We start from the raw sequence: 225 nt of genomic DNA, 5'->3' as shown, positions 1-225 counted from the left end.
GTTATCTACTAATCAATTACGTCACGAGATGTAGATACTAAGATGTTTAGGCAATGAGTTAACAAAAGTCTTTAAATCACCCAATAGTCTGGGACAGACACGGTGAAATAAGGTAATTCTGATATTCCTGCTACTTAGGAAAAAGTACAATGTTTGAATTAAGGAAAACTCATTTAGCTCCCGATTGAATTTGACGCTCCATTTACGAACGGAATGGTATGAATA

The sequence above is a fragment of the Schistocerca serialis genome, chromosome 4 (genome assembly GCF_023864345.2).
Source record: "Schistocerca serialis cubense isolate TAMUIC-IGC-003099 chromosome 4, iqSchSeri2.2, whole genome shotgun sequence".
Taxonomy (NCBI): domain Eukaryota; kingdom Metazoa; phylum Arthropoda; class Insecta; order Orthoptera; family Acrididae; genus Schistocerca; species Schistocerca serialis.
The sequence above is the reverse complement of the archived record's forward strand: the minus strand, read 5'-3'. Positions refer to the sequence as shown.